Source organism: Anastrepha ludens, chromosome 4, assembly GCF_028408465.1.
Source record: "Anastrepha ludens isolate Willacy chromosome 4, idAnaLude1.1, whole genome shotgun sequence".
In the NCBI taxonomy this organism is placed as follows: domain Eukaryota; kingdom Metazoa; phylum Arthropoda; class Insecta; order Diptera; family Tephritidae; genus Anastrepha; species Anastrepha ludens.
The window spans coordinates 97,978,456-97,991,119 of record NC_071500.1 but is presented as its reverse complement, the minus strand read 5'-3'; the positions used below and the strand labels follow the sequence as shown (position 1 = coordinate 97,991,119).

The window sequence follows — 12,664 nt, the reverse complement described above, 5'->3', positions numbered from 1 at the left end:
AGTTCGAATTTTTTCGTTAAGTTTGAACTTTTTCTTTAAGTTTGACTTTTTTTCGTTAAGTTACGAAACTTAAAACTGATTTACATTATGAAGTAATAAGAAATGATGTTTCTGATTTATAAATATTATTTTAGTAAAAATATATTTTCGTTGAAATAAACGGATCGGTCTAATTTGAAAAACTATCGATTAATTTTATCTTTTGTATTGTATTTATAGATAAAAACCACTTAGAAATTAAAACAGCAGATTTTTTTAAATAAAATAAAAATTAAAAATTTGAATTTTAAAAATTGATTGTCTTTTTTGTTCTGTTCTAGACTCGGCTCTTTTCAATACAATAAAACTTTAAAATTGTTCGTTAAGTACTAAATAATTTGTTTAAGCTTCAAAATGATTAGCAAATCATAGTAGAAAATTTCCGGATCTTGCTGAGCTTGAAATAAATGTATTCCATCTATTTTTATCGATGCTGTGGAGTTCCACGTTAAGCTTCGCTTTGTTTCGTTAAGTTTAAAAAATGGTTTTTAAATATAAAAGTTACTTTTTAGTTTTAGCGGATTTATTTTAAATAAATAATAGGTTTTTATGAAAAAATTTGACGTGAAATAAATGTCTTTCATCTATTTTTATCGATGCTGTGGAGTTCCACGTTAAGCTTCGCTTTGTTTCGTTAAGTTTAAAAGAGGATTTTTAAAAGTGAAAATTACTTTTTAAGTATAGCTGATACTTTTCATTAATGTTTTTCTAGTTTTTTGTGCAAAAGGTTGCAAAACCATTTGTTCAAAGAAGTATTTTTTTTTAAGTCACTTTATGAAATTTACACAAATTTCAAAAACTTAATGTAGTGGAGAAAAATTCAATATATTTAGAAAATAATTTTTAATTGAAGTGTAGGCCTTTGCTTAAAAAAATCATACTCGTGCATAAAAGTGCTTAAGTTAGATAAGAATTCCAAGTAAATTCAATAAATTTTTTATTAAAAAGTTTCTGTTTCGAATAGCAAAACTATTTTACTAACGCCACCTGCCCATCACCAATTCAACAACTGGCGTCTTTTATACACCCACACATGCACCGCTGTATTACACTTAGCCACCTCAAGAGGGTATAGCATTTCAAAACTAACAAATCTGCATTTTTATTTATTTTATCTGCTAATTAGCGACAACGTAAGCGAAATTACAAGACACCTGAGACCGAGCGCCTTGCTGTAATACGCGCATACACACACATACACACAAACCTATACCCACACTTATTTAAAGTTGGTAATTTATTTTTCTACAAATATTGCACATGAGCAGGTCGTGGCACCGGCATGATAAATTAAACGCATACAAGCAACAACAACTACTTTGTTGTAATAAAATATACATACAAATACAAATAAATGAAATGCAAAGCACCTTTTAATGCATTTAAAGCATTTTAAAGCAATAGCAAAAATCATAAAAATCAATCAAGCGTAAGAAGGCGTTAAAGAGTAAGAAAGAAAAGGAAGAGAAGTGAGGAGAAAATGCAAAAAGGTGCCAATAAGAATTGCATATAATTTGCATGAAATTATACAAACTTTATGAAAAAAAAGTGCAATCTGGAAGTTGCAAATGTCAGCCAAGCGCAAATACCATAATTGCACATACATACATACATACATACGCGTGTATGTTTTGCATACCTGGTATACAAGCGAACGTCTGAACGTGCAATTTTATGTACTTATAAGTATTCTTCGCGCAAGTAATAAATGCAATCGCATCTCGCTACTTTGCTTATTGCAGTGTAATTTGAGTGCTCATAATTTACTTTTTACAATGTCAGAATGCTTCTTCTTCAGTGTAATATATGAGTCGTAATATATGCAAAATAAATAGTAATTTATCACAATTCGCACTTTTTTTGTTGCACTTTGCCCTCGCCTTCATTTGCAACTGAATTGGAATTTTTATCGCATCTGTAAACCTTCCACTACAGAATTCTTCATTTTCATAATTTGAACGAAGCGGGGTAAATTAGAAAAATTAGAATGTTATAAAAGCTTCGATATTTTCGATTTATTCCGGGTTGTCGATGCTTCCACCTTTCATGCGAACTACGACGCTGAATGTAATGACAGGCGTGTCTCATGCTGCACGAATATTAGTAAATGCCAAACGAGTAGGGAGGTCTGGAATAAAATAGCTCACTTGGAGAGGTAAGAGAGAGCACCAACCAAAGTGATACCATTAAAAGTGAAGAAAGGGGAAACAGGAGGTTACAAAAGAGATACTGGAAACATGACAACTAGGAACTGTGGGCGGTGCAAGCCAGCGTACTAATAAGAAAATATCACAGGCAGCTTATAATCAAACCAAAAAGCTCCTCAGACGTATGTAGTTAAAAATGAAAGCCAAGATGTCTCAGTCGCAGCCTTGCGAAAGTTGGTCTGGCACTCCCCATTATGAGATCTCCAACAGGCAGATATCTACAGCCAGCTAGAGCTGGTGATATAATTGAGAAGATTGATGCGATTTAAGTTGGTGCACTGTCCCAGGCTGTCGAAGAAAGGAGCCCAGTGATCTTTATCATGGAGTTGCCAAACTCGGACATTTACAAGGAAAGTGCTCAATAGTCTGATTCTCGGAAAGGTCCTCACAGCTTCTGCAATGAAGGTTAGATGGTAACCCCAGCTTTTTCGCGTGTGTGCCGATCATCCAGTGACCGGTAAACACAGCTATAAGTTTGAAAATCGAATGACGTGGAGTCTCCAGGACTTTCTGAGTTATCCGTATATTGCACTGGGGCTAAAGGGTCTTCGAAATATCACATGAAGAAATGGAGCTTCACCTTTTCTGCGCTTTCCTAAGAAATAAGTTGTGCAATTCCCCTTTAACAACAGTCAGAGTGATGCCGTTGACCGGGTAGGAGGTCTCTGAGACCGATTCAGCCGCATTTCCGGCAACCTCAGCAACAATTTCATTTTCCTCTATGTTCCTATGTCCTGGAACCCTGATCAGAGAAATGTTACCCGCACATGCAAGATATTTTATCTCCTCCTTACAGGAGTTGACTAGTTTGGATCTGCATCATGGCATCGTTAGAGCCTTGATCGTGGCTTGACTATCGGAAAAAATGTTAATATCGCCCTCGCTCCCAAGTTCTCTAGGCAATTTGCATGCCTGCAGCATCACAATGGCTTCTGACTGAAAAACACTAGCAGTGTTCGGCAGTTTGAAGGAGATAGATAAATTGGCTGATTTAGAGAAAACCCTTGCTCCGACTCTCGATTCCATCTTGGAACCGTCGGTGAAGACAGACGTGCAAGCTTCGCTGCAGATTTTCTTCTCAATCCAATCCTGCCTATTTGGAAAGATTGCCCTAGTACGACCGTCAAACTCCAGCTTGCGGATGGAGAGGTCTGTTCGAAGTTCGGAGCAATACGGGGTTAACTGCCCGAAAAAGCTACCATGCCCCTTGAGAGATTGGCTCCAGAGGCCAACCTCCTTTGACCTGATTGCACTTTGAGCTGCGATGGAAATAGCGTAAAAGGCGGGAAGTGAGTGCAAGTAAAAAGATGGGAAGTAAGTGCAAAACGACATTCAGGGCAGCACTGTGGCAAATATTCCATGCTTCAATGCCTGCAGTCCTTTGCACCCTCCCCAGTTTAGTGATACTATAGTTCTTCGAAGAGCTTCCCCCTAAACCAGGCATCCGTAAGTTAAAATTGGTAGAACCACTGCTAGTACGTCCGAAGAACGACCTGTGGCTTGAGTGCCCATTTTTTGCCGATCATAGATTTGCTGGAGTAGAAATCTATACTGGCCTTCTTTGCCCGACTTCCATGTGTAGCTTTCAATGCAGTTTTGAGTAAAGTATCACTCCAAGACACCTAACTTACCTGAGAGGTAGATATTAAGAGGGGTAAGAGTTTCCGAAAGTTTTCGCTGGATTGAATCTTTGCAATTTGTCGAGCGAATAGGAATGCAACCCATTCATTCTCAATACCATCTCAATGTACCATCGAGGTCTAGCGAAAGCCACATAGCGGCAGAGCAAATATTCTGTGCTACCATATTTTTATCCTCCGAATTAAATGCACACTGAGGAGCATCGATGATGCCTACGGTGACCATATGTGGTGCTCATGGATTGTATTCCTTAAACTGATAGAACTGGGCTCCATTTCCTATTCTGTCTGAGATGGAATTTCGCTACTAACCTGCCAGAATGTTTCAAAAAAACCTTGATGTATCCGACTATTGTTCCTATGGTTTTCTCTAAAATTCGTCCAATTAGAGACTCGATGGAACCGCAGTTCACCAATTCACCAGCCAGCTCGTTGCCTTGAACCTCACAGTGCCCCGACATCCACATAAGCTCAAGCTTATTTAGCCCTGCAAAAAATGTTAAGCCTCAACTTGCATTCCTGAATAATTTTGAAAAGGTACGAGCGGGTTTTAAGACCTTTAGAGTAGCTTAGCTGTCACGGCAGACTTTGGTGGTAGACCTAGTAGTTGTTGTAATTGCAAAATATTACACTTTTAACAGAGTTGGTGAACTTCACAATCAGACTCAGCCACTTATCGAAATGATTTTAAAGCTTAGCTTCAAAATGATTTCGTGAATATTCACTATAAAGTCAAAGGAATGGTTTGGTAGGTTTTTATAAATTAAATAATTTTATAATAAAATATTTGTTACAGAACTTTAAAAATTTAAAATTTTTATTCGCTTGTTTTTTATTCAAAAACCTTATTCTTTTCAATTTACTACCAATAAACTCCAGCCAAAAAAAAACAAAAACAAACTTAAAACAATTTGCTAAAAGCTTTTAAAACAGTGGCGCAATTCTGCGCATTTGACCCCCTATCCTTGATCTCGCTCGCATGTTAATAGGTACAACAACAACAACAAAAAAAGCATAAAAACAATAACCAACCGCAACTGCTTGTAAATGGCCAAATGCTGCAAATAAACAAAGTAACAGCATAAATAACAACAACATCCACCATTAACCGAGATAGCGAGCGATAAAGACAGCTAAACCGGCAGAGAGAGTGAGATAAAAGCTCGATGTAAGCCTTGCGCTCAGCTGTTCAAATGTTTAATTTGATTACGGTCGGTCGCCTTGCTGTGTGGACAACAAAAGCTAATGGAGCGCAAATTTGTTGTTATTAGCCATTGTTGTTGCTTGCGGCTGCAGGCATTGCAGGCACGATCTTACCGACCACTCCTTAGCAGCTGAAGAACGCAAAAACAAAAGCGCGCTGGGCAAAAAAAAGATGTTAAATTAAATAAAGTGAAAAAAATAAAATAAAATAAATAAAAATCAACAGCAACAACAATAAAAAGTTGGTTAGTAATTTAGTCGCGCTGATAGACATGCGGGCAACATTTGTTGTTGGCAGTTAGCATTTGAAACATGTTTGATGCCACAGCACCATGTGCTTGAGTGGCTGGCGCAGATATTGATTGCTTGTACGTTGTTGTTTTTTTTTCTTCTTTTTTTTCTTTTTGTTATACCATTTTTTTTCCGCGATGACAATGAAGTATTTGCAATTGTTGATGGCTGGCTGCTGGCTGTTAGCGCACGTGAATCGCTCGCTTGCTGGTTTGCTGCGCGGCTCTCGGCTGAGAAGCTGGCGCAGCTAACCTTGAAATGTAGCAGCATCATTAATTCCATTACAGCATAACACTTGGCGGATTCGCTGTCATTTATTTTATAATGCATTTGTTTTTTGCTGATGCAGACTGCAGCGACACAAAAAAAAACACTAGCAATAATAAAATAGTCGCAACTACTACAAATGCGATGGAATATTTGGTCTGAAGCGCTGTTGGCATTTAAACGGCAATAGAAGACTATTATGAGTTAGCGATTTTTTGTTTTTAATTTTTCTTCAGTAATTGCATCTGTTGGATTGAAGTGCAGTTGTGCTTGCAGTTGTTGCATTGTTAGTGTTTTTGCTGTTAGCAGCATATCATTCGCGGTTTGTTGTCGGTTGTTGTTAAATATTTTATCACCTTCAATTAAGCATGAAAACAAAGTGACCAGAGTGATTACAACATGAAATGAAACAATTAAAAACTACAAGAAAAAAAATTGTATTAGCCAAAAATCTAAAATGGAAAGGGGAACAAATTAGGTTATTGAGTATACAGAATGTTGTAATATCCAAAATAATACGGCAGAATGTCATACAATACGATCGGGTATGGTTGCAAGGATAGGCTAAGACAAGAAGGTACTAAGAGAGAGGGTTGAGAATAGGATAGACAAGGACAGGAGAGGATGGAAGGCTATAGAATAGTGGGATAAAAAAGAGAGCTCAGTATAAGATAGGAGGAGCGGGTAGCAGTATTGGAATTTGTAGTGACGGTGAAGCTGCACTGAAAGCCCCTGCTAAGCCACGCTGCTCTTCGAAGTAAGTCGGTGAATGTAAGACAAAACTGAACAGTGTTGCAAAACACAAGAAAGTTAGTCTTATTTGGGTGCCTGGACATTGGGAATGAGTTAGCTAATAAACTGCCTAATGAAGGCGCTGCAAGTATGCCAATAGGCCCTGAAACCTTTCTAGTTGTCAATTTTGCAGCGATTCAACTATGGATTGACGACTTCATGAGGACTTCATGCGGTGTACCCATAGAGGACGTTGGTCTGGGTTGAGCTCGTGCAGAGTAGCCAAGTGCTTTGTGATAGAACCCAACAGGAAAATAGCGACCTTTCTACTAAAAGTCAGCAGAAAGGACCTGAGAGTACTGGTGGGAGTAATCGCCGATGTTCAGCATATGGCTGCCATGGGCGTCGTCCACATCCCGACATGCCTATCCTATCTTGAGGATGACGACACTGCAAAGCATTTTCTCTGTAGCTGTCTGGAGCTTCCCAAAATCAGACTTAGGATATTGGGTTGCGATATACTGAGTATGGGTATACTCGTATATATACATATTTATATAACTGGCATGTATACCCTTTTCGGGTGTTTGGCCGAGCTCCTCCTCGTATTTGCGGTGTGCGTCTTGATGTTGTTTCACAAATGGAGGGACCTACATTTTTAAGCCGACTCCGAACGGTAGATATTTTTATGGTAGGCTTTTCCATAGCAGAAATACTCTCGGAGGTTTGCCATTGTCTGCCGAGGGGCGACCGCTATTAGAAAATTGTTTTTCTTAATTTTGGTGTTTTCACCGATATTCGAACTAACGTTTTCTCTGTGAATTCCGAATGGTAGTCACGCACCAACCCATTCGGCTACAGCGGCCGCCTGGGTAGCCGCAGGCTAATCACCTACCCTGTCAGAAAGCAAAATAGATTAACGGAACCAACGCAAGTCTGAGTCTTGTCGCGGCCCTATGCTCTCGAGAGGAGTGAAGAAGGAAAACATAAAACAAAAAAAAAGGGTCTACCGACCAATGTCGATTAATGTACGTCTGTATACTCTCCGGTCCAGTAGTTGTAACTGTGTATTGTCCTGGATCTTGTCAGTGTAGTTGAAAAGATACCTCCTGACGTGCCTGGGAGGTGGCTCAGCCTCCAATATATGTATGTTTGCAAAACTGATAGCTTCGGTAGCACCCTAGCAGAAATTGCTTACTGAACATTTTGCCGTGCTCCTTAACTGGGAGCATGGAAGTCTCATTGAGAAGGTAGGACGGTCATCAGAAGACATGCCGTGGCTGTCCTGATAGAAGTATTGTGGCAGGTCTGGAGCTTTGTCCACTGCGAACCACTAGTTCCAGGCGACCAGACAGGCGCAGTATAATTCAAAACAGACCGGCCAACTGCTTTACCTGTCACCTGCAACATTTCTTTGGCCTTGCCCCAAGTGCTGCCGGCAAGCGATTTAAAGACCTTGTTTCGGTTTTGGAACTTAGTAGCAATTGCGGTTTTCTATGCTGAATTTTGAAAACCCTCAAAACGTTGGCTTGTTGGCTGTCGGTATTGGTGTGCCATCGATGTTTATCTTTGGCTGAAGAAGATTGATCTCCGATCGTATTAGTGACTGCTGAAAATATTTCTTAGCAGTGGGAAAGATAAAACGCAAGATGCTTCACGCACCTGGCTCCAAAGTTATGACATAATCATACTGATAAATGTTCAGTTTTTCCCATAATATCGACTTCCATGGTAAGCCTCCTCGGTAGTTGGGGAGTTTAAACAGGTTGCCTAAACACGGGATTTTCGGCTCACTTTCTACAGCTTTTAAATAAGTTCATTGGTCCCCTAGCTCCTCGCTTGATACAACAATTTAGTCAATCTAGAGTAAGCCACACATTTTTCTTCGCTCTTGCGCTGACTTCAAAGAGAAACTGCCGATCTACTTTTGTTTTTGTGGTGACGGTTAAACATTTTTATGCTACGATAAAGCAAAAAATTCCATGCTTTAAGCATGCCGTGTGAATTATTTCGCATTTTTTATGCAATAAGATTTTTCTTTTACAAAAATATATGCAAAAATCATTTTATTAAGAGCTGCGCATGGCGATTTATTGTTTAAGATGTTGTTATTGTATTGTGCCGCATGAATGTATAAATTTGCATGCTTGAATTAAGTTGTTTGTGTTTTTATTGTTGTTTATTTTATTGTGTTCTTCTAACTATTTAAATAGCAATTACAACATTTTGTACAATCTGTGACAGCATTTTTGCGATTCATGACTACTCTAATGCATTTGAATCTTTTTTTTATAATTTTTATTGTTACACTGATTGAATCTTCCGATTCCTAATTGACAATCAAGCGCTCGAGCATCGATTTCTCATTGCCGCTTTGATGCGCTCGCGTGATGGGGGCAGTGTTGATGAAATATTAGATTTACTAAAGCGTCACTCGACAGCTCGAGTGATTGAATGGCTTTGAGCTTTGTATGTGCGAATGTAAAATTACAAAAATAAAACTTTGATGATGGAGCAATTTTATTTAACTTTTGAGTTGAAGTTACAACAAATACGTAATAAAAATGTCAGTTGAGAATCCAATATTTTATTAGGTTTTTGTTTGATAAATTGTTTGTGTACAAATAGTGACTGAAAACAGCACCGGTCACACTAAAACATCCATTTTAAATTGAAGAACACAAATGGTGTACGGGCAATTTGTTGTAAATCCGAAAAAATTGTACATTCAAAAATTTAATTTCTGTAAAATGGCATTGCTTAAATCCTATTAAAGCGACAATAAAGAGTTTGGCTTTTAATTGTTTGCTGCTTATTACTGCCGCAAACTTATTATTTTATAGATGCACAATTAGATGCCAAAAAATATTGTCAAACGACAATTCGCCAATAAACCCAGAATTGTAGCAGTAGAAAAACCATGAAAGTCGGTTCTATGCTATCGGAGCGACCTGGATTTATATTCGGTCAAGGACTTTCGTTGCAGCTGCATTCCCCAAAATTGTATGGGAAAGTTTTATGCTGTTCAAACAACAACGTTCAAAATGTTTCAGATAAATTATATTGGCCGCACTCAATTCATAAAATAGTAGCGTTTTGCTGGAAGCAAACAGACACAGTGAGATAGCCAACAAAACCGAAACTACCTTATATAATTGAGTTAGTGGATAGGTGCAATTTTATTTACTGTGGTTAGCTATGCCTATGGTTCGTAAGCATACATAAACTTAATCAAATGAGAATGCCTGATGTCTGATGAGAGCTGGGAGTTTGAGGATAAGTAAATGAAATCATAGCGAAATGATGCGACGCGGGGCACAACTTAGAAGACTTTTTCGAGCAATGCACGCCTTCATAGACTGCATTAACTGCTTTATTAGATAGTTGCTTAATCAGCACAAATAAGTAACTGCCATGCCAAGGCCTGCAGATATTTGCTCATGTGATTATTGATAGGGCCAGCGGTGCCTTGTCATTAATTATTCAATTACCAAGTCAGTGAATTGGTTGCTTCTTCTGGCGGTCAGTTGGTCACTCATTCCACTTATGGTGGGTCCAGATATTTTTGTGTATAACTAAGTTATAACTATAATTAGAGAACGAGCGAGCATTTATTTTAAAGGCTGCATTGATCGATTTTCAAGGCCGAACTGAACATTTTTAAGGACCCAAGTAATAAACATCCGCGAAAGTCTTGAAATTCTAGTAGTTTTATTAGTCAAGCGATTGAAGTATTTTGGACTTAGTCGTGCATTGGGCTTTTGGACATAGTCGTACAATTGGTTTCTAAGTAGGCTTGAGGATGATAAAAACTACAGCCAAAAATTTGAAAAATCAATAATTTGGAAATTCATTTAATAGTTTTCTTATCCAGCATAGTTTTTTCAAATATATTCCGCTCTTTTTAACATTTTTATAATTATTTTTTTACTTTTGTATTAAAAGTTTTTGAAAACCATTTTATTGTAAAAAAATTGTATTGTATTAAAAAGTTTTGAAACAAATTTCATGTTGTTTTAAGAATTTTGGAAAAAAATTTAATTTTGTACCAACAATTTTTGAGAAAGAAAGTAAATTTTTGTATTAAAAATTTTGAAAAAAGTTTAATTTTGTATTAACAATTTTTGAAAAAAATTTAATTTTTACTAATACTTTTTACAAAAAATTAATTTTTGTAAAAAAACAATTTTTGAGAAAAGATGTTAATTTTTGTATTAAAAATTTTGAAAAAATTTATTTTTGTATTACAAATTTTCAAAACCATTTTTTTGTAAAAAAAAAAAATGTATTGCATTAAAAGTTAAAAAAAATATTGTTTTATATAAAAATATTTATTATATTAACAATTTATGGGACAAATTAAATTTTGTATTAACAATTTTTAAAGAAATTTAATTTTGTGCTAACAATTTTTGAAAAAACAATTTATTTTTGAATTAAAAATTTTGAAAAATTTTTTTTACAATTTCTGAAAAAAAAAGTTTTTTTTGCATTAAAGATTTAGAAAAACAATTTTCCAACGAAATATTAGCAATTTTGTTACAATTTCTGTTGATAATTTTAATTTCATTGAAAACGTTTTTCTTTTATTTATTTGCGTAAATTTCTTTTATTTAACGATTTTTTTTTTGGGTTTATTTTCATATTAAAAATTTAGAAATATAATTTTTGCAAAAAAATATTGTATTAAAGAATTTTCTATTACCAATTTTGAAAACGAATTTTTGAACAAAATTTGTTTTTGTATTAACAATTTTGATACGATTTGGTTGACAACTTAATTTTCATAAAAAAATGCTTCTGTTTTATTTTCATAAATTTCTTTCATTATACTAGTTTTTTCTTTAGAAAAATAATGTTTGGAAAAAACTTATTTTTGCACTACAAATTTTGAAAAAGAATTAGAAGAAAATTATTTTTAGATTAAAAACTATGATAATATTTTGTTCGTCAGGTTAATTTTCATTAAAAAATGTTGGTGGTTTATTTTCAAAAATTTTTTTGTTCATTTTTGTTTTTTTTTGTGAAAAAGAATTAAAAAATATTTTATTTTTGTATTAACCATTTTGATAAAATTTTGGTACACAGTGTAATTTTCATTAAAAAATACTTTTATTTTATTTTCATAAATTTATTATAAATTACCTACTTTTTGTGTGGAATTAGTTTTCGTATTAAAAATTTAGAAAAACGGTTTTTTTTGTTTGGAAAAAGTTTATTTTTGTATGAAACATTTTGAAAAGGAATTAAACAAAAGGTTTTATTTTTGGATTAAAAATTTTGATACAATTTTGTTCGTCAGTTTAATTTTCATTAAAAAATGCTTTTGTTTTATTTTCATAAATTTTTTTGTTTTATTATTTTTGTGTGAAAAAAAATTAAAAAAAAAAATTATTTTTGGATTAAAAGCTTTTATTAAATTTTGTTCGTGGTTCGTTTGGTGGTTTATTTTTATAAATTTATTTTATTCTACTATTTTTTTGTGGAGTAAAGTTTCGTATTAAAAATTTAGAAAAGGACTTTTGCATAAAATTATTTTTGTATTAAACATTTTGAAAAAGAATTTCAAAAGAAGTTTTATTTTCGGATTATAAATTTTGATAAAATTTGGTTCGTCAGTTTTTTCGTATTTTTGTTTTTTTTGTGCAACTTAAAAGTGTTTTGTTTTTAATAATATTATCATAGTGACGCTTCGCTAGAAGTAATCAGTATCGATTTTTAACTGTACGTATTTGTTAAGTGTTTAGTTTTGGGAGCAAAATAATTCAAGTTCTACTACGGTTAGTTGGAAAACGCAATTTGTTTATTTTTTCCTGCAATGTTGTATTAACTACACAAATTGAATCTTTCAAGGAATCTCTCTTGCAGTTTATCCACAATTAAGTTGATAAGTCGTAGGTAATAGTATACAAGTCAGATGCGCCAACTACTGAAGAGGCTAGAATACTTAACTTTTTAACAGGACTTTTTATCTGGACTCTTAATCCGGCATTTGCAGCCGCTAAGTCAGTTAGTCATTTATTCACTTAGCCAGCCAGCATTTCTACATTCAGCCAAACTAATGCTATGCCTAATTAACCAACAAGCATCAAATGAACGCACGCTCCTATATGTAGGCAATAATCCACACATACCTGTTCCCACATTTCAGAGTAGTGAATTAATGCAATGTTCCGCTTCATGCGCCATCATCACCACACTAATCTAGTACTTGCGCATACGCCACGTACTCGCATCACATACCTTCCTGCCTTCCTTCTAGCGTTGTCTTGTCGACTTTGCAGA

At 35.2% G+C, this 12,664-nt stretch overlaps 1 protein-coding gene across 4 annotated transcripts in view; it reads right to left on the bottom strand.

Annotated features, from left to right (window-relative positions):
* The window catches only part of LOC128860289 (cell death protein hid), an 87,384-nt gene that overhangs the window by 17,131 nt on the left and 57,589 nt on the right, over nt 1–12,664 (bottom strand). The window lies entirely within an intron of this gene.